General features: G+C 49.7%; 1 long non-coding RNA gene across 1 annotated transcript; it reads left to right on the top strand.

Annotated features, from left to right (window-relative positions):
* The first annotated feature begins 175 nt into the window (after positions 1 to 175).
* On the top strand, positions 176 to 20,684 carry LOC116148470 (uncharacterized). Its single transcript, XR_004132004.2, has 3 exons — positions 176 to 467; positions 16,127 to 16,208; positions 20,567 to 20,684. It is a non-coding gene; the product is annotated as an uncharacterized LOC116148470 (long non-coding RNA).
* The last annotated feature ends 611 nt before the right edge of the window (positions 20,685 to 21,295 follow it).

Below are 21,295 nucleotides of genomic sequence, written 5' to 3'. Positions count from 1 at the left end.
GCCGGAGCCGGATTGGCGAGGTAGGGACGCGCTCTGCGGCCCTCGCTCGCCTGCCCCAGAGACGGAGGGAAAACCCGGCCTGACTCACCGGCGCGCGGCCGGCCCAGAGCCCGGACCGGGCCCCCGGATGTGGGGGGCGGAGACGGGGGGCCACCCCCGCCCACCGCGTGCCAACCTGAGCCCCGCCCGGGCTCGCGGCTCCAGCCCGGCCCGGCCCGCCGAGGCGCCGCGCGGCGGTGGCGCCCGAGCCCTCTACCGGTTGCGCTCTGCGCCGCGGCCGCAGCGTGCGCCCCAGCTCGGACCCGGGCGGATCCGCACCCCCGAGCGCAGCCGACGCCCCTAGAGGCGCCTCCGCCTCCTCCTCCTCCTCCTGGCCTCGCCCGCCCCTCTAGGTTTCCAGAACCTGACAGCTTCCGAAGAGGCACGTTTCGACCATCACTTCCCTGATCCTCGCCGCCTCCTCTTAGGTAAGTATTATTATTCCCTTTTGAGGCTAAGCAAAATAGCACTCGGAGAGATGTGGAGAGATTTACCCAAGGTCCCTGGCTCGTTAGGGACTGAATTGGGCGCCAAGGTTTTTAGCTGGCAGAGCCTTCTAGGGGCAGCAAATTCAGATACCTTCAGGGGCCAGACAAATAATGTGAGTCAAAGGGGCGGGTGTAAGACAATAGAAGATAAGGAAACTGAGACAGAGATGGGCACCTAAGGGCATTCAAAGTCAAGTATTAAAACACCATGGCGTCCTCAAAAGGTTTAAACGTGTAGTGAGTGAAAGACCTAGCAATTCCACACCTAGGTATGTACCGCAAAGAATTGGAAACAGGGACTCAGACACTTGTGCATGAATGTTCAAATGCTTGTAGCAGGACTGTTCACAATAGCTTAGAGGTAGGAACAACCCAAGTGTCCATCAACAGATAAATGGTTACACAAATTGCGGTATATCTATACGATGGAGTATTATTCAGCCAAAAAAAGGAATAGAGTTCTGACACATGCTACAGCAGGGACAAACCGCCAAACAATTCTGCCAAGTGAAAGAAACCAGATACAAAAGGCCACATGTGGTATGATTCCACTTACATGAAGCAGGTAAATCTATACAGATAGAAGGCAGATTAGGGCCAGAGGCTGTGGGGAGGGAGGAATGAGAGTGACTTCTTAGAGGGCCTGGGGTTTCCTTTTGGGATGAGGAAAATGTTTTGGAACCAGATAGAGGTGGCGGTTGCACAACATTGTAAGTGCACTAAGTGCCATTGAATTGTATCATTTAAAAATGGTTAATTTTATGTTGTATGAATTTTACTTCAATTTAGAAACAGACATCATGTTACCCATGGATCAGATTTGGCCCACAGGCCACCAGTTTGCAACCCCTGTCTTGCTGTCCTCACCAGTTTCCTAACAATGGAAGTGCCCAAATTCGGAGGACTTGTCCAATTAAGAAAACTCATTAATAGAGGTATCACCTCACACCACTCAGAATGGCCATCATTCAAAGTCCACAAATGATAAATGCTGGAGACGGTGTGGAGAAAAGGGAACCCTACTACACTGTTGGTGGGAATGTAATTTGGTGCAGCCTTTATGGAAAACACTGTGGCGATTCCTCAAAAGACTAGGAATAGACTTACCATATGACCCAGGAATCCCGCTCCTGGACGTATATCCAGAGGGAACCTTAATTCAAAAAGATCCATGCACCCCAATGTTCATGGCAGCACTATTTACAATAGCCAAGACATGGAAACAACCTAAATGTTCATCGACAGATGACTGGATAAAGAAGTTGTGGTATATCTATACAATGGAATACTCCACAGCCATAAAAAATAATACAATAATGTCATTTGCAGCAACATGGATGGACCTGGAGATTGTCATTCTAAGTGAAAGTAAGCCAGAAAGAGAAAGAAAAATACCATATGAGATCATTTGTATGTGGAATCTAGAAAGAAAAAAAGACAAACTTATTTACAAAACAGAAACAGACTCACAGAAATAGAAAACAAACTTATGGTTATGGGAGGGAGGGGTGAGGAGGGATAAATTAAGAGTTCAAGATTTGAAGATACTAACTAATATATATATAAAATAGATGAATAACAAGTTCATACTGTATAACACAGGGAAGTATATTCAACATTTTATAGTAACTTATGGTGAAAAAGAATATGAAACCAAATACATGTATGTTCATGTATGACTGAAGCATTGTGCTGTACACCAGAAATTGACACATTGTAAACTGACTATATTTCAATAAAATATATATATAAAGGAAAGAAAAAAAAAGAAAATTAATAACTACACTGGGTGTCAGCACTTGAGGGGCCCCTGTCTGGTAGGGTTACAGAGGAAAATTCAGAGCAAGGACGCACCTCACCTTTTTGGGGACCTCAGGGAAGTCCTCACTGAGGAAGTGACTTTTGAGATGGTTCTTGATGGATGGGAAGCATTTCCATGGAGGAAAGTCATCATGGAGCCAGAATCTGGCTGGAGAAGTCAGGGCACGGTCGGGTGAAGGCAGGCTTACGAGTGAGCCTGGTCATTGGGATGGGAAAGGTCAATGGGAGAGATGGGGTACAGGTCCACATTGGAGCAGATCCAGAAAGACCTCTTGAAATAGGCGGGAGCCTCTGAGGTATTGAGAGAGGGGAGTGTGAGAACCAAGCCAGGCGGAAAAGGTGAAGGATGTTCATGAGATGGTTTGAAAGAACTGACTTGTCTTAGCCAGAAATTCCACAAGTAGGAGAGGGAGGGGATGGATGATAAGTGCCAGGCCAATGTTCCTTCCCAGAACCAGGCTGCCAGAGGGAGGTGGGAGGGGAAGGGCAGTCAGTACCTTGGAACATCCCGGCAGGAGGGAAAGAAATCAGAAGATACCTGAAGCCCAGAGATATAAAAGACAGGTGGGAAGGGGACAGGGACAGGACGGTCTCTGCTGAATGGAATTCCACCACGTTGCACACCAGAGAGGGTGGCTGCAGGTGAAAGGCTAGTGGAATCTTGGCCGCTGGGCACCAGCGCCAAAGTGGGTCAGCTGCAGAGCGCAGTGGGCGGGGGCAGAGGTAGAGAGCAGCCTGGCTCCGGCCCTCTAGCAGAGCTGTCATTCACAAAAACAGAGCTCAGGGCCCTGGCGTCCTCTAGCCTGGACCAGGCTACCTGTCCCCCACCTCCTGCACAGGCTAGGAGCACCCCCACCAGCTCTCCCCAGAAGTTGGGGAGCTGGCCTGGCAGATGTTTCTTCCTGCCTGGCTTCTCTGAGCCCTTTGAGGTTGTCCCGGTCACCTGGTTGGGGAGTGTAAGGCAGAGGGGACCAGTGGCCCCAGGGGAGAGGCAGCATCAGTTCTAATCCAGAAAGTGCCCCTTCCTCCCCTTTCCATAGCCAGGCACCCTTATTTATGCATATTCACAAACTTAATACCTTCAGGCATAGACCACAGAGCATGACCTTGAACCCTTGTGTGCCCTCAGTCTCTGATGGAAAAACTGAGGTTCAGATAGGGGACACGACCTGTTCCCCCAAAACGTATCTCAGAGCCAGTTCCTGGAAGCTGGAACTCCTGCCGCCTGGGAGTTCAACCACTCTCCTTCCCTCCACGCAGGCTGCCTCCTGTTCGCACTTTTGGCCCCTGGACCCTTAGCCTCCGACCTGCCTTTCTGAGGCCTTTCAGAGAAGGTGGGCTGGACAGGAGCCAGGCCTCTTCCTCCCTCCACGCGCTTGCCTGGACAGCATCAGAGAGGTCAGACTGGGCGGGGGTGGGGTTGCATGCAGTGAACTTTGCTTGCCTTCCTGGGCTTGCAGAGCAGACACCCCTGCCTGGGCCATCTGCCCCCAGACTTGGCATCCTTGTGGAATTGGCTCAGGAGTCACACGGTTCCAATGCCAAGGGGCGAGGCACTTAGGGCGCGGGGCCAAGGGAAGGGAAAGAGGCTCTCTGGATGCACTCACTTCCTGAATAGGCTGGCCTCGGACAATTTCACTTCTTTTTCTGCGCCTTGGTTTTCTCATCTCGAAAAAGGGATGATAATTTGGCCGGGAGGATTAAGTGAAGCACGTGAAGCACGTAAAGCACGTGCCCAGCATGGTACCTGGCAACTAGTCGACAGCTGTACCTGTTAGTTTTTCCTTCTCCTTCTCCTCCTGGGGAAGGTTTATCAGAAAGTCAAAATGCTTGCCACAGGGCCTGTCTTGAAGAGGCTGGGAAGGCTTCGGACCCCCAGCATGGACTTACATTTTCTTGGGTCTGCCTCCCTGGGCTGGGTGGTTCCTGCATGCATGCAACTTGCGAGTGGCCAGGATTGTAAAATCCTGGAGCTACCCTGGGGACTCGGAAAGCTCCCCTACTCTCTGACTGCCACCTCTGGCCTCATCACCTTTCTCCTTGATTGTTGCAGCAGCCTGCCTGGGCTCCCTACTGCCTGGCCCTGGCCTCTGCCCACGCTGCCTCCGAGGGTGCTTTCCAGCCCACACATTCTGTCCCTGCCCTCCTCTGCTTGAGAGGTGGTGGCGCCCCGTCTTCAGGACTGGTCCCGCAGCTCCTTCGGGCCCAGCACTGGCCCCTGCCTCACGTATTTCCACGCTGGGGGCTGCCTCAGCGTCCTCACCTGGAACGGCTTGTTGTTGGGAGAATCCATTAAGGGCACCCGCTCTGCCCAAGGCCTCTCCTCCCACCTCCAAGGCAAAACTACTGCCCCCATCACTGGCGCTGCATGTGCTGCAATGTGTGAGCATTTTGGGGTCACCTGGCTGTCATCCCCAGGAGACAATGGGTCCTCAGCCCCCCGTGTACATCCTCCAGTGCCCCCAGACTTGGCATCCTTGTGGAGTTGGCTCAGGAGCCACACGGCCCAGATGCCAAGGGGCGAGGCACTTTGGGTGTGGGGTGAGGCACTTAGGGTGGCCAGGGGAAAGGAAAGAAGCTGTCTGGATGAACTCACTTCCTGAATTGGCTGGCCTCAGACAATTTTAAGGTCAACTATCAGGTTTGGGAAGCCTCCCCAAACCTGACAGTTGACCGTGCTCAGCTCCAACCCACCATCTGCAAAACAGCCATTTCATGACTTGTTTCTAACCAGGAGGACGAGGATGAAGAAAGGCAGCCTTGGCTCTAAGCCCCAGTCTGTGACTTCCTGGTGACCTTTCTGAGCCTCAGTTTCTTCATTTGTAAACCGGAGAATCATGTCACGGATGAAATGGCTTAACCCATGCGAAGGAACCTATGGGGATGTGGCGAAGGAACCCACGCGGCCCCAGTGGGGATGTGGCAGCTGTGTGTCCCCGCCCGCTCTTCACTCCTTGCCCTCCTTTGTCCTCTCTCGCCCCCTGGGGCCAGGCCTTAGCCCAAATGAGGAGGGAGAAGAGCTGGGCGTTCCGGGAGAGGCAGCAACTGAGGATTTCAGACTAACAGGTAACTCCTGGTGCCCGCTCTAGCCCCTGCCAGCTCCTCCAAGATGGTTTGAAACCTGAGAGCGTCACGGCCAGGGCATTGTGGCTGTTGGGATAGAGGCAGTAGGACCCTGCTCCCACGCCCAGGGTGCCGTGCCCCACACCCTGGGGTGAAAGTGGACTCCTGGGAACTGGACTGCCCTCCTTGAGTCACACGTGCTGGGAGTAGCCGTAGGTCGCCTGCCCCCCTTCCCCTGGTGATGGTGACCCGGGGCAGCCTCAGGCCACAGGTGGGGGTGGCAGCTGAGAGCTGCCAGGACTTGCTCCGGTGCCTGCCCTGGAGCAGAGAGCTCAGATCTGCAGGAGCCAGCCGGGACTGCGGTGTGAAAGCCACCCGGAAGCCCCGGCTGCCTGGCCAGCCCAGTGGCCCCACAGCCAGGCCCAGGCCCAGCTGCCGCCCAGGGTGGTAATAGGAACTTGGAGACCTGGGCTCCAGGCCCTTGGTTACAGTGATTGATGGGTTGCAGGGGGCTGGGGGGAGAGGGGAGGGTTGAGAGGAGTCTGGGGGAGTCTACGGCAGGATGAAAGAGTTGTGGAGGTCGGGTGCCCAGGGTCAAGGGGCCTCATACCAAACTGCACGCTGGAAGCTGATTAAGATGGTAAACTGTGCGATACGTGTATTTTACCACAGTTAGAAATGTTTTTAAAGAAAAAGAAGACACTGAAGTGAGCTTGGATTCTCATATTCCATTGTTAGCTAAAAGGAGCCAGCAGCGGGGCAGCCATTTTTTAAACAAAGCCTTTACGTAGATTGCTTTTTTTTAATTGAATTATAGTCAGTTTACAACGTTGTGTCGATTTCCAGTGCAGAGCACGATATTTCAGTCATACATGAACATACATATATTCAGTCACATCCTTTTTCACCATGAGCTACCACAAGATCGTGTATACATTTCCCTGTGCTGCACAGTATAATCGTGTTTATCTATTCTACATATGCCTGTCAGTATCTACAAATTTCGAACTCCCAGTCTGTCCCTTCCCACCCCGCTACATAGATTACTTTTAAAGCTGAATTAGGGAAATTTCCAAATATGCACAAAGGTAGAGAGAAGAGAATAAAAGCCCTCCCAGGTACCCATCACTTAACTTTATGATTTTGTTCTCTGTCCCCCGACGTCCCAGCCCCTCCTCCGCTCCTGGATTCTTTTAAAGCAAATTGATGGATGAACATTATGATAGCTCATCTGTCAGTATCTCAGTGTAAACAAACATTTTAAATTGTAACATGCATTTATTTCAGGGCGGGTGATCTTACAGGTATGAAGGGTTTGGACCACTCAGGGTCTGCCAGGCAGGGGGCCTCCTCCGCTTTGTCTTCCACCAGGGGCAGAGCCACCTGCCCGCTGACACCCTCTCCTGAGAGGGAATGAGGAAGCTCCTTCCTCTCTCTTCCCCTCAAGGGAGGGCCAGGAGGAGAGATCTGGGGCTCACCCATGGGACTCCTGCCTGTGTGGAAAAGATGCTCACATGCTGAAGTGCGGGCCTCAGGGCCAAAAGAGGGCGCTTCCCAGGGTGTGTGGGAGCCACAGAAGTGACCATTAGGTCCTGGTCCTGGGTCTCAGCTACCTGGCCACCCACGCACCCCCTCACTTACACGCCCACCCAGCGGGCGCCTCACCCGTCCTCCCATCTGTCCATGCGCGCCCTGGGCCCTGGTATGTGAAACACCGAGGGCCTTGGAAGTCTGGAAATCAAAGCCCTTGTTCCCCTGTGTCTTCTGCCCAGGCAGAGGTTTCCCCGGGCCCCTGCTCTATTCCCCTTTCTCGGCCCACTGAGTAGATGCGCCCGACACAGACTGCCTATCTGACCTCCATCCCCAACCCGTGGCAGGCTCAACTCACAGAGCCACGAGACGGCTGCCGCCTGTACCCAAACATTCATCAGCCCCACCCAGGAGAGCCAGACAGGCTGGCACACACCCTCGCCCGGCTGGCACGCCCCCACCCCGCCCTCCGAGCAAACCTCCCCGGCAGCTGCTGCCTCTCCCACTTGCTCCGCCTCCTCTGAGGTCCGGGCCACGCACAGGCCATCATGTGGTCCTCAAGGTCCTCCAAGCATGAGCTGGTCACACGCCTGGCAGGTCTGATGGTGGGACGGGCACAGGATTGTGTGTGTGGTGTGGGCATCAGGGAGGTCAGGCCCTGGACCAGCTTCTGACCCTGCATACGGCTGTCAGTCCCAGGGGGCTTTCCAGGCTGATGGAGGGACAAAGACCACCCCTTGTCCCTGGGTTAGTTCACCCAGAGGAGCCGGTGGGAGCATCACACAAACCTACTGGACAGTGTGTTGCAGGTCGATGCAGATACTGAGATGCAGTTAGGAGTCCGTGAGTTTATTGGGGGAACATCTATGAAAGAAAAGGGAAGGGAGCAGGGTTGGGCAGGGGGCGCCACCAGGGGATACAGACCCCAAAGGCTTTGCCCAGTGTGGAGCTCCAGGTCTGCCTGCCAGCTGGAGGACCCCTCATCCCTTAAGGTATAAGGTCCTTACACCACCACCTTGGTGGCCCCAGAGAAGAGTGTGACCTCCATCTGAAAGCTGAGATGGACCCAGGAGATGCTACCAGCTGGGCACTGTCATCCAGCCACACTCTTTGCAGCTGGGCAGTGAGTCCTTCCTTGCAGAAGCACATCACCTTGTCCTACCCAGGCGCATCAGGTCAGGCGGTGTGGCTGGGAGCCCTGGGCTGCAGGCACCAAACCCTCAGCACAGAAGCAGGCTGCTGGTGGGACCAGGGTCTCCTAGACTCCGTCTCCCCCCAGGAGGTGTGAGGTGTGGCTCCATGTGTGTGTGAACAACTGGATGAACTTACTCTTCAAGAGTTGGGTTTTACATTCTTAGAAACAATGAACAGAACATAAATGTAAATTTTTAAAAATATGTGCAGTATATTTTGTATATGTATTTACATGCAATATATTGTATATGTGCAGTCAGATTATAACAATTCTACCTAATAAAACTGAAAACTGAAAAAGAAAAAAGAAAAAAAAAAGACTAGGGTTTTAGGGCAATTCTGGAACTTGGCATCAGGCGACCTGCATACAGCTAATAGCTTTATGACCTTTAACCTGCTCTAGACCTTAATTTCCTTATTTGTTGTTTGTTTGTTTGAGTTTTTTGTTGTTTTTTGGGGGAATGGTAATTAGGCTTACTTATTTATTCATTTATTTTAACGGAGGTGCTGGGGATTGAACCCAGGACCTCATGCATGCTAGCCATGTGCTCTAGCACTGAGCTGTACCCTCCCCCCTTAATTTCCTTATTTGTAAAATAAGGGTGATGAAGCCTGTTGTCCAACTTAAATGTGGTAACATCTCCGAAAACCTAGTGTGGAATAAAATCACATGTCTGACGTGATCTTAGTTATGTGGAGCATAAAACATCACCCGTGCAGGACAAGGGACGGGCAGAAAATATGCCAGAAAAGTTAACCGTCAGTGCCTTTTTTTGGAGTGATTTTTTTTTGAGATTTAATTTTGAAAGAGTTTTAACCTTAGAGAAAAATTACTAAAATAGTAGAGTTTGCTTATACCCTTGACTCAGCCTCCGCCCATGTTAACATCAAACATAACTAGATACAGTGATGACAACCGAGAAGTTAACAGCAGTTCAGTGCTATGAGTTGCAGGCTCCGTCTGGATTCGACCAGTTTTTCTGCTGACGCCCCAGACTTGATTATTGTTCTTTCATACAGCCAGTCTTCAGCTGGATTGACCCACATATTTACCATGATTTTTGTCCTTCATTCCTCCCTGCTTCCATGATCTTCCATCTCAGATCATTTTCCTTCTCTCTGCAAAAAATTCCAGGAAGTTCCAAAAGCAAAACTTGAATTTGCTGTGTGCCCTGCTAACTATTTACTTAGCATTTACATTGTATTAAATACCACAGTGATCTAGAGATGATGAAGTATACAGGAGAGTGTGTATAGGTTATATGCAAATACTACACCATTTTACATAAAGGTCTTGAGCATCCTCGGATACTGGTATCCACGGGGGCCCCCGGAACCCATCCCTTGTAGATACCGAGGGACGATTGTAATTGGGAACAATGATACTGTCTACCACGCTGTGGTTCCTTTGAAGAGTTCTGTAGCACGTTGGGTCCACCCAGGAAAATATAAATTATGCTAGTTTTTTCAAACAAAGGGGATATAATACACAAGATGAATTGTTTACACAGATCTTTGAGGGCTGCAAGAGCGAAAGAGGATGCTGATTTTAGTGGTATTAGTAATTACAGGAAGCAGCTGCCACCCCTTGGCCTGGGAGGATAAAAGGGAAGAGGTCAGGGTTAGCAGGACCTGGGGGCTTGGAGGACGACCTGCAGCTGGGGCTCCAACCACAAGAAGGACCCTGCTGGCTTGGACTATTACCTGTGAGCGGGGCTTGGTGTGGCTGGTGCTGGAAGCGCTGAAAGGAGCTGGAGGCTCCTGAAGTGAAGCCAACAGGAAGGAATCCCCTTCTGCCAGATGCTAATCTCCCTTCAGTGCCTCCCACTGTCGGAACCAAACAGGAAGTCAGCTGGCCAGGGGCCTGGGAAATGTGGTTTTCAGACCCTGGTCCCAGCATCTCAGAGCAGGTTACAGAAGGGTGGGCTGAGACCTGAGAGACAAGAGGTGAATAACCAGCTATTACTATTACCTATTTTCCTCTGGGTGATTTTACCGTTTTTCTCTTTGTCTTTGATTTTCTACATTTTCACCATAATGGGTCAAGACATGGATATCTTTTTATTTATTCTGCTTAGGACCCTTTTGAATTCTTAAATCTGTAGATTGATATCTTCCATCCACTCTGGAATATTCTCAGCGATCATCTTTTAAAATATTGCCTCTGCTCTGGTCTGTCTTCTCTCCTTCTGGAACTGCACTTAGACACGTGTAAGATCTTACTGTAACTTCCATGCCTGTAACCTTTCCTTGTGTATTTTCTACTCTTTGTCTTTCCATACTTCTTTCTGGTTCATTTCCTGACCAGCCTTCCAGTTCTCTGATTCATTCTTCAGCCATGTCAAATCTGCTGTTAAAACCCATCCACTGAGTTTAGAATTTGAATTTTGGATTTTGTTTCTATTTATTCTGTTTTTGCATGTGCTATATAATTTTATAGAGTCTCCAGTTCCTTGCTGAAAATTTCAATCTTAGTATTTAATTTCTTGAACATAGTAAGTGTAAATTTGTTTTACAGCCTGGAGTTCCTCCAGCTCTGTTTCTGTCGACTATTATTCCCAATGGTTGTTTGCTCAGAGAATCTTGCTTCCTGCTATGTCACGTTATTTTTGTGTGTTGAATATTGTGTTTGAGAAACTCTCTATTTGTAGAGATCATTTAAAATAGGGTGATTTTGTCATTCACCTAGGAGAATTTTTTATTGCTTTTGTCAGGTGCCTGGAGGGATTAGCAAACTGAGATCATGTTAGTTCATACTTAGGGCATGATGTTTTCTGGGGCACCTGGATGACTCAGAGCTTGACTGCCATTCAGGGAAGGGCTGGTTTGCTTTCGGTTCACCTTTACTTCTGGGGTGCAGTCCTTTGGGAGTGAGCCCAGTGTCAAGCTGGTTTATCAGTCCCTCACCCTTGGGAGGCCCCTGACTCTGATTTTTGTCTCCAGCCATTCAAGGCCACTAGGACTGAGCTTGGCTTCTTAGCCACTTCTTTCCAGTTGGCAAAAGCTTCTGGGGCAACCATGCACCAAGTATCAGGGTCACCTGTTTAGAATCCTGGACCTTGACACAGCAATCCCTCATTATCTTTTTAGCTCTTTGATGCTTTTAAGAATATGTGTGTGCATGTGTGTGTGTATTTTATAAACATTTGACCAGCTCTTTTAGCTGTCTTCAGCAGGAAGTTTTGTCCAAAATACCTAGCCTGCCTTTACTAGAAGAAAGGTCCTGATTTGCTTTTTAAACTCTAAAACTATCAGTGTGGAGGATGGATCAGAGGGTACAGGACTGGTTTGGTGGAGCCCAGTTACGTTAATCCACATGGAAGATCCTTGGGTGCACTGGAGGTAGAGCTGGAAAGAGGCCAGGTTTTGAGAGCTGCTCTGCATGTTGAGATGATGGGCTTGGTTTTTTATAGTGTTTGGGGGATGAGGGAGGTGAGGGTGGAGGATGCTTCCTGTATTTGGCATGAGTAATCGAATGGGTGATAGTCCCAGTCTCAGACACAGGTGTCTGAGAGGAAAAACAATTTGGGGAGAGAAGATAAGCAGGCTGGCTTTGGGTATACATGTTTGATGAGGCTTTGCGATGGCCAAGAGAGAATGTTCCGTGGGCAGTTATATATTTTTGCCTGGAGTTCAGGCAGGGATACATAAAATTGTAAGCCTTCAACAGGAAGGGGGCACTTTGACCCTGTAGCTTTCTTTCTTTTTTTTTTTTTTAATTGAGGTATAGTTGATTTACAATGTTGTGTTAGTTTCAGGTGTACAGCAAAGTGATTCAGTTATGTGTGAATATATGTATATATACATTTTTTTCTTTTTCAGATCCTTTTCCATTATAGGTTATTTCAAGAAATTGAATTTAGTTCCCAGTAGGTCCATGTTGTTTATCTATTTTATATATAGTAGTATCTATTTCATACATAGTATATATCTGTTAATCCTAAACTCTTATTTTATTTTTTACTTTTTTTTTTTAACATAAATTTTATTATTGAGCTTTGATGTTATATCCCAAACTCTTAATTTATTCCCTCCCACTCCTGCTTTCCCTTCTGGTAACCATAAATTGTTTTCTATGTCTGTGAATCTGTTTCTGTTTTGTAAATAAGTTCATTTATATAATTTTTTTTTAAGATTCCTCACGTAAGGGCTATTATATAACATTTGTCTTTCTCAACCCTGCGGTTTTCTTGAATGGAAATATTTTAATTAGACTTTTTGCTAATACTGATGATTTTTTCTTGGGTCAGTAAAACATTTCTTGAATAAATTGCATTAAAGCGAGTTAATTTAATAATAAAAAAATTAAATACAGCACAGTCAAACCATTTCTCTTTTTTTTTGCATTTAAATTTTATTTTGCCAAAGTTATTTTCATGGAAATCATTGCTGTTCAATCTAACTTTATTCAATCTAATTTTAAAATAAAATCAATTTCTTCATCAGTCAGTTTGCGTTTCCTTTTGCAGCTACTATTTCTATTAAGTCCAATCTCCTGGATCAGGTTTTGCAGATCTGAGTTATGTCAGAAAGATTTGATTTTCCTGACATTTTACAGTCAGTCATAAATTTTGCTGTGTGCAGGTACAGCTGTTGTCAGTTTTACTTGGTGGCGTTGGATGGAAGAATGATAGTTTGTCTCCATTTCTTAGGAAATCCAGGAGAAATTTTTGAGCAGTTTTGTGATCAGGACAGAAATGAAGAAGAGAATAGAAGAGTTGAGGAATACCAGGAAATTGGGAGAAAGGGAAAGAAGACTGGAAAAAAGAGCAAAGAGAGAGGGAAAGGGGGAGGAAGGGAGAGATGGAGGATTTGAGGGGGCAGGGCAGGAGAGGACGCAGGGTACAGCAGGTCAGAACACCCCTGGAGTTTAAATAGGCAGGGAGAGGGGGAGGTTATAGTTCAGGGGTGTGCCTAGCCTGCATAAGGTCCTTGGTTCAATTTTCATTCCTTTCACACACACACACACACACACACACACACAAATCTAATTACTCCCCTCCTAAAAATGCTTAAAGGGAGGGTAAAAAATTGCCCTGCTGTCACCCTCAGCATACAGATGTTGCTGAAGCCCTGGACGAGGAAATTCTCTGGCGAGAGAACAGGGCTCAAGGTCAAGGATAGTGGGACTGCCAGATGGGAAGGCAGGTCAGTCAAGGAGGATAAGGAGCCGGCAAGACCCGCAGAGATGGAGGAGGAAACCTGGCGCCAAGCCCCGCTCGCCCTCCGGGTCCTGCAGGAGCAGGTCCAGCCAGCGGGTCTGGTGGACTCAGGTGCGCACGCGCTGCCGGCCACACAGTCGATACCCGGAGGTGGTGTGATGCGGAGCCCTGCTCCCCTGACCTGACCGAAGACGGGTGGTGGGCAGTGCTCCCGCCAGAGGCCCCCAGAAAGAGGGGGCCCTGCTGTTCCTCCTGATCTTCAGGGGTCCCAGGTCTCCTCCACCCTGCTGGACTGGAGCAAGGAGCAAGGAGGCAGGAGTGCGGGCGCCTGGGATTCTACTGGCTCTTTTGTCCAGGATGATGGCACAAGTCTGGGTTTATAGGGCCGAGCTGCCCTCACCAGTCCCACCAGGCAGGTACTACTGCCCTGCCGTGGGCCACGCTGGACACGACACCGCGCATGTGCAGCCCCCACTCCCCACATGGTCAGGTCTCGAGTGCTCTCAGTTCCACAGCCATAGGTCCCCTCTGTAAAGGCGGCCAGATTTAGTAAATAAAAATACAGAACACCTAGGCAAATTAGAACTTAAGGGAAACAATGGGTTTTTGTATACTACTTTTTAATACTAAAAAAGTAATTTGCTTATCTGAAATTCAAACTTAACTAGGGTTTCTGTATTTTGTAGCAAACTTATCACCTCTTCCAGCTCTCCCCTCCTTTCCATCCCTGCCCTTGACCCAGCCCCACCTGAACCATAACCACAGCAGCCCCCTCCCAGCCTCTGCAGCTGCTTCTACTCTGGTCCTCCCCCCGCCATTTGCCACATCGGTCACCGGTTTATTGGGCCAATATACATGTCTGATCTTGCCACCTAAAACCCTGCCCGAGAGGCTGCAAACTCAAGACGCATAAACGTGTCTGATGGTGGTGGTATTTTCCATCAGAACATTTTAGTTAAAGACTGGATTTCTGGCTTTAAAAAAAAAAAAAAAAGTGAAGCTATGGCAGCCCTGAGCCTGGATTTCCACCGTGGCTCCATCACACTGAGTCAGGAGTGCCTCTCCTTTTTGAAAGCCCCCAGTCTGCACCTCCCCTGGCTCCTGGGCTGCCCTGATCTCACTAACCTGCCTTTGTTGCATCTGAGCTTTTGACCCCTGAGCTTCTGAGGTCAGATTCCCCAGCCTGGCGTCCAAGGCCTTTCTCACTCAGGGGACATCTCCTCTCTCCCATCTTCTTTCTCTATCAATTCCTTTTCTTACCTTCCTCTCCTGGCCCATGGAATGCTGGATGGCCCCTCAGTGCGTCCCATGCTTCTGACCACACTGTTGCCCTGTCTCCCTAACAGGTGATTCTCTCTCCTCTGGTCACATCCTGCTCCTTCATCCAGGCCCAGGCCGCCAGGACATCCTCCCTGAGACCTGCTCTGTCATCTCCCCGCTGAAAGGTGCCCTCTGCTTCAATTCTCTCTCTGTCCATCCATAAAACTGTTTTCGTCTATGGCCAGCTTCTTTCTCAATGCAGTTGCGCGCGCGCGCGCACGCACACGCACACACACAGATCCCCATCGCTGAACATCCACTCTTTAGATGCTAGTGAAACAAAAGGACAATGACCTTTGGGAGAGAGCGCCCAGGTGAGTGTGGCAGGGTCCCTGGGCAGGGCTGAGAACAGGTTCCCCTACAGAGAAAACATTCAACTGCCTCTAACCTGGAAGAGGAATTTCCCAGACTGAGGAAACCACCAGGAAACTCAGGAAACTGAGTCTGAAAGGGCGTGGCCCACCAGGAGCCCAAGGGAGTCACCTTCCTGGGAAAAGGAGGGGAGGGGCTGGAAGAGAGCGGAGCAGATGGAGAGCAGTCCCAAAGGCCGAGCTCCAGACTTTTGACTCTTGCATAAGTAACTGGAGACCAGCAGAGCTTTTAAAGAAGTTACGTAATGAGTTACTAGAGTTACTAGAATGTCAAACCCACGAGGGGCAGTGATTCTGGTCTGTTTTGTTTTCAGAAGGCTGGTAACAATTGAATAAATAATTGTGTAATGCATGAATGAGTGAATGAGTGTGTTGCAGGAAGGTCATTCAGGCAGCAGGGAGGACTGGCAGGAGTGGGCGGAGTCTGGGAAGGAAGTCAGGAGGCGTGGTCCCAGGTGAGGGCCTGCGCGGGGCGGCGGCAGTCTGAGCTGCCAGCCGGTAGGGGAGATTTAGAAGTGGCTTAACCGCCTTTACTTTGAGGGCTGGACCTTCATCTTTGCAGTAAACTTACATGGTGTCTGGCCCAGAATAGCTGCTCAAGAACTATTTATTGAACATTTAGTGAAAGAATGTTCTAGATCTGCTCAAAGAACCACTTGCCCTGACTCCAGCAGTACGGTGGCAGGTCTGGAATTTCCTCCTCTGGAAACTGGTCGTTCTCACAGAGTTTCTTCTCAATTGACTTAGAGCTTTTGCAGACGTTGCCTCATTTGATCCTTATCATGACCCTGAGCGGTGGGAACCATTAGCTCCATTTCACAGACGCAGAGACAGAGGCCAAAAGAGGTTGTGTGACTTCACTGGGGTGAAATGCGGGAGCGAGGGAATTCAGACCCAGGTCTGCTGGTCTCCACATCCAGGCTTCTTTCATCATTTAGCTGAAAAGATGTGAGCAGCAAATGTGCAAGGCAGCAGACAGCATGTGGATTCAGTGCTAGGCAGGTTATTAGTCGTCACAGCTCGTGTTCATCCAACACTCCCCGTGTGCCCAGTACTGCTCCAAGCACATGACACGAGTCACCTCATTTGTTCCTTAAACGCTCTTTGACTTTGCTCGGTCATTCTCCCCATGTTACAGATGTGGCAAATTCTAAGGAGCAGAAACCAGGAGGGCTGATCCTGCCAGGGAAGGCCTCGGGAAGAGGGAAGCCTGAGCCTGGGTAAGATGTGGGTGGGGGAGGAGGAAGGCATGCCTGGAGGGAGGCCTGGCTTGAGCAAAGGTGTGGAGGATTGGGCAGAAAAGTAGGGGGCTTGCTCCTATCAGAAGAGGGGGAGGGTACAGTTCAGCGGTAGAGCACATGCTTAGCTTGCATGAAGTTCTGGGTTCAATCCCCAGTACCTCCATTATAAGTAAATAAACAAATAAAAATCTAATTACCCTCCCCACAAAAAATAAATTTAAAAAAGAAAAAAAAAGAAAAGAAGAGGGGGAGAGACTGAGGGAGGTGTATTAACCAAAGCCCTGGCCTGCCTGCTCTCCAGAAGGAACCAGACCTGGCTGATAGCGGTCTGGCCTCAGTCGGCCCTGGGGCAGGGGCTGGGGTGCTGGGCGTGCACTGGGCAGCAGTGAGGAGGAGGACCAGAGAGAAAGAGATGGCTGGCTGGTCAGGATACTGCAGCCTGGTCCTGGTGAGAGATGGTGCAGGCCTGGAATAGTGGACACCGAGAGGGAGGGAACAGGTTTCCCCAAGGAAGGATGGGTGGGACAGGTCAGCCACCACCTCTGAGTGTCACGTTCAGTTTCAGAGGGCATTTTCAAAGTAGAGATTGCATACTGGTACCCATAGGTTTTTGTTTTGCCTGCATGTTTTCCACTCATATAAAATGTTTTGTTTTTAATGAATTACCAACTTAAAGAATCAGGACATTTCAAATCCAAATCCAGTTTTTCCATTTCTATTGGAAAGTGAGGGATCCAGCAATGCTGGGGCCCCACTTCTGAGCAGTAACAATGGGCTGAAACGAAAGTGTTGTTTCCAGTAACTGGGGCACCTACTCTCTTTGCTGCAGTCACCGCCACTCCTTATTGTGCTCCACCCACCTCTCTGATGCACTGATGTCACTGGCTTGGCCTCCATAGACACTGAGTTTACTACACTTGATTTGGAGAAACTGGAGCTTGTCTGGAGGAGGGGCCAGACTGGTTAATGACCTGAAACATGTCGTGGGAAGACCAGCTGGAGCTGTGGGGGATATTAAGCCTCTGGAGGCATGATCCTAGCCTTCCTGGCTAAAGGGCTAAGATGCAGGCAGGTTTCTGTGAAACCCCAGAAAAAAATTAGGACCAATGAAAATGTGGGTGGAGAGGCAAGGAGTGGGGGACAAATTTCAGCTCAACCTAAGGCCGCTTTTGAACATCGTAACTGTTTCCAGCTGTGACAGGTGATGTCAGGAAGTGGCCAGCTCCCGGGCTAGGGGGGTGGGGCAGTGTTCAGGCTGAGCCTGGGCAGCAGCTTCACCCCAGCCGTTCAGAAGGAGTCCAAGAGCTGCGTGGGCAGCTGAACTGCTTGCCCTTTGCGGTGTCGTCAGGCCTCCAGGGCTGGATTCTGTGCCCACAGGCTGGATGCCAGGGTGAGGGAGAAGGAGGAGCTAAAAGTGGCTTCTGTCTGGCTGGCCTGGGAGCCCAAACGCTGCTGCTGTGAAGAGCGGGGAATTTAGCATGCAGCGGAGGGGCAGGAGGGGCACGACAGTACGTTGTTTTCTGTGGTGCAGCACGAAAAGCAAGGGCTTTTGGATGAGGGTGGATACAGCTCGGTAGTAGAGCGCATGCTTAGCACGCATGAGGTCCTGGGTTCAATCCCTGGTACCTCTATTTAAAAACAAAAGTTAAAATAAGAAAACCAAGGGCTTTGGGTGAGACCAGTCAGGTCTGTAAGAGGGAGAGGCCTGGTGCATGACCCCCAGGGACCCTGCTTGCTTCAGGCCACCTGAATCTGGGCAGCCAGGCTCTCTGTCCAAGGGTGATTTATGACAAAAGTGTGTATTTGGTCCCCATTTCTGGCCCTGAGCTCCTAGAACCCTTGGAATTTCCTCAGTGGAAGGAGCGATAAAAAGTGTCCCGTGTTATGTGAATGAGGTGACTTTTGGACTCCACCTAAGGAGGGGGGCTGGCTTCCAGGAGAAGCCACCTGGTGATTAGAGGATTGGAATGTTCCATCCCACCCCCTGACCGCTGGTCAGTGACTTGATCAATCATTCTCATGTAGTGAAGCCTCCATAACCCAAAGGTGGTGTTTGGAGAGCTTCTGGGTTGGTGACCACCTGGAGCCTGGTATGCTCAGAGAGGGTGTGGACACTTCCTGCTCCTTCCCCACACTTAGCCCTGTGCATCTCTTCCATCTGGCTGTTTCTGAGTTATAGCCTTTTATAAAAAAACCCAATGATCTAGTAAATGTCCTCTGAGCTCTATGAGCCCCTCTAGCAAATTAATCAAATCCAGGAAGGGGATCTGGGAACCTCTAGAAGAGCCAGTTAGTCAGAAGTGAAGCCGAGCCTCCCCCAGAACCAAGTTCCCCTGCTGCATTTAGGATTAACGTCTCTATCCAAAACTTTATTCCCATATTTGTCCCGCCCCTGTCCCCCTCTCCCCCTCAGGACTGAGAAGTAGCAAAGAGAAGAGGGGATTGAAATCAACCAGGACCCTGCAGGGCCCTCCTGGGTACAGAAGCCCCTCTTCTTCCCCTGGGTCTGATTTACAGAAAAAGACTTTAGTTTGTTAAGCCTGAGTTCCCAAGAACAGACTCAAACAGTTACTAATTAGGGAAGTGAGGAAAATGCAGAAACAAAGGAAAAGCTGTCAAGCAAGAGAAGTGATAGCTTAAACAATTCAGCCATAAAACGGTCCCCACTCCTCCTCAAGGGAGATGGACGACAATCTGATGCGTATGTTTGAGGTGTTCTGCAGAAACTAACATCTCCACCCTGGTGGAGGACAGTGACCACATGCTGACCGCCAGCACTAGACCCCAGACTGGTTGGAACCGGAAGGGTGATGATTAAGATTCCCAAAACATCACCCTGTTACCTCACCACCGACCGATCAGAAGAGAGCCCAGGAGCTGCAACCCTCAGCTCAAATATTGCCCTTAACCCTTCCCAGAAAGCCATAGGGGAGTAAGGGAGTTTAAAGCAGGAGCTGCCCTTTCTCTTCGCTTGTTGCCCTGCAGTAAATGCTGTATTTTCCTTCACCACAACCCAGTGTCAGTAGATTGGCTTTGCTGACCAGTGGTTTCTGCTCTCCAGAGGGAACCAGACCTGGCTGATGGGGGTCTGTCCACAGTTGGTCCTGGGGCAGCGGCTGGGGTGATGGGCGTGTAATGGGCAGTGGTGAGGACGAGGACCAGAGCGGAAGGATGGGCGAGCAGACCCAAGTTCAGTCTGATAACAGAAGCACAGGTAACACCCTGGGCTCACGATTTGGCATCTGAAGTGTGTGTTGCAAAGTGGAGGTGGGGGAGGGGCAGCCTTGTAAAACTGAGCCTGTAGCCTGTGTGATCTGATGCTACCTCCAGGCAGAGAGTGTCAGAGTTGAGCAGAGTTGAATTGAACCCAGTGGTGTCAGAGAATTGTGTCGACAAAAGTAATCAATAAATAATCAATAATAACAATAGAAAAGAGCTTTATCGGAGCCAACCTGAGGACTATAGCCCAGAAGCCAAGCTGCTTGGAGAAACTGCTTGGATGAGCATGGTTTCCAGCACAGTTTTTGTCGTCTCAGAACAAAGAACACTGAACAAGTCGGGGTACATTTCTTCAAGGTTTCAGAGAAACAAACCCGCACATACACAGCAGGTCAGTGTGGCCTTGGCACCTGGGGAATGCTCTGATCGTTGGAGGAGTACCAGCCTCGGCATCCCAGGAAGGGAGGCATTTAATCTTTATTTTTTGATTTTTTTCGGTTGGGTTTTTTTTTTTTTTAATGTTTTTATTTATTTATTTTCTAGGGGGAGGTAATTAGGTTTCCTCATTTATTTTTTTGATGGAGGTACTGGGGATTGAACCCAGGACCTCATGCACGCTAAGCATGTGCTCTAACCACTGAGATATACCCTCCCCCCAATCTTTATTTCTAATATGGACATTCTTTACTCTGGTCAATGCTCCCTTTTCTTTAATAATTAAAGCAGGTGTACAGTGTATGTTTGATAGACCACAAACAGGGCTGTTAGGCTGTTTTAGTTAGCATAAAATTCAAGTTAAATTATGTGTAAGCCAGAATGGTGCTTCTGCACACCTCAATGTGTGAAAATTTCTTTTATCAATTGCTTGGTGATGGGGGAAAAAAACCTGCACGTTGGAATCGAGATGCAGGAGCAGACGACCAAATTGTAGGTCCCCGGGCGGACAGCGCCCCCTGCAGGAAAATGTTTGCCGAGCACCTGCCTCCCCCGCTCCCTCATACAGCTTGTGTCTATTATAAGTTAGTTTTTCTAACACCAACACTTGGATCCTCCTCCTTACCCCGGGTTTTATGGGAGGAGATATCAGCATTCATAAAGTTGTCTTTCTCTTGATGCAGTTATGAGCCAGCGGAAAGGACAATTTCCACAGTGGGACAGAACGAGGTTAGAGGAACGTGTTGCCTCTTAATATTCTACAGAAGGTCGCCTTAACCAGCGAGAGTCCCGCTTCCATCCCGTGGAGATAATGAAAAGGTGGCTCTCTAGATGGTGAAGGAGAGGAAATCAGATGTGGGAAGAGGCTGTTCCAATCTGAGTTGGCTTATAAAACCAAGAGGGGAGCGCATGGGGGCCACAAATCTGGAACAGCCAGGATGATCAGGGTGGCAGTTCTTTGCTGACTGTCCCCGTTGGTCGGTCAGTGGCTGAGAATCAGACAAGGTGCGTCTAATCCCCACATTCCAGGGCCGACCTCCAGGGCAGAGTGGTCAGTGACTGGCCAGGTCAGTGATGGGCAGGGTGGGGCCGTGTGGGTGCCCAGATCTGCCTGACTCCAGACCTTGGGTTCCTTCCCCCTGCTGGATGCTGTGGGTCAGCAAAGAGGGGGGCCTGCTTTCCAGGGACTCGTAACTGGGTTGGGCAGAATGGAGGTCTTCCTCTTCTCTAAGCCTTTCTCTGCCTTTTCTTCCTTAGATTTCAGCTTCCCACCTGGGCAGGAGGACTTGATCAACCCCCCGGGATGACCGGCAGCCTTCTAGCCCACTGTGCACTCTCTGCCTCTGTCTCATCAAGCCTGAAGCCACAGTGGTGTCCTTGCGCAGTTAGCGGACAGAATGGGCACTGGGGCT

The sequence above is a fragment of the Camelus dromedarius genome, chromosome 27 (genome assembly GCF_036321535.1).
Source record: "Camelus dromedarius isolate mCamDro1 chromosome 27, mCamDro1.pat, whole genome shotgun sequence".
NCBI lineage: Eukaryota > Metazoa > Chordata > Mammalia > Artiodactyla > Camelidae > Camelus > Camelus dromedarius.
Note: the sequence above shows the minus strand (reverse complement) of the source record. Positions and strands in the feature narration are given on the sequence as shown.